Source organism: Pteropus medius, unplaced genomic scaffold, assembly GCF_902729225.1.
Source record: "Pteropus medius unplaced genomic scaffold, Ma_sr-lr_union100, whole genome shotgun sequence".
Lineage (NCBI taxonomy): Eukaryota > Metazoa > Chordata > Mammalia > Chiroptera > Pteropodidae > Pteropus > Pteropus medius.
This window is the reverse complement of record NW_024345872.1, coordinates 2,982,744-2,983,509: the sequence shown is the minus strand read 5'-3', so window position 1 is coordinate 2,983,509 and position 766 is coordinate 2,982,744.

Here is a 766-nt window from a genome sequence, read left to right as displayed (position 1 = left end):
AGTAGCTATAGAAAAGTAAGGTAGTAGAAATTCTTCGACCTTCTTTGGTGACATGGATACACAGTTCACAGTTCTCTGCCCTAATTTTCCTCAATCCCCAGGGTCTAATTATAAGGAGCCCCATGATGAGATTTCTCAGGCTTCGGCTGTGCATGGACCAGCCAGCCTCCAGTTGGTGGCTGGAGCAGGGCATGTCATCTTTCTCGGGGTCAACTTACAAGGGTCGGTGGGATCCGTCTGTGCCATCCACGAAGGGGTTTCTGCAGAAGCAGCCAGTTTCAGCTGACTGCGGTAAACATCTGGACAGTCTAGACAGTTGATCCTCAAGCTTCTGCTGTGCGTAGACTGGCCAGGTTCTGGGGGTGGCCAAAGCAGGGCCAAAGATCTCAGATGGATTTCTGCTGCCTCTGATTTGGAGTGGCTGATCAGCAAGAGGCTCTGCAGTCCAAGTCTCCTAGTTTTCCGGAGATGCTGCTGCTCTCTCCCCTGGTGGATCCAGGGGGTGATACCTGCAATTTTAATAGCAGTGGGAGTTGCTAATATAACAGTGTGAGGGCTTATCCAGCTTGGCTGGAGTTGCTTCTTCTTCCAATCTTTAACCCATACTTTATCTCCTGGCTGAAAGGAGTGGACCCAATTCCCTAAAGGAATAGGGGCTCTTTATAAAGTTTCCTGAGCGATGTGGCAGAGGATCATCCTCAAGGCGTGAAGGTGTTGGGACACTTCTAGGTCAGCCATTAATCTAGGGTCTCCTTTCAACTTTCCT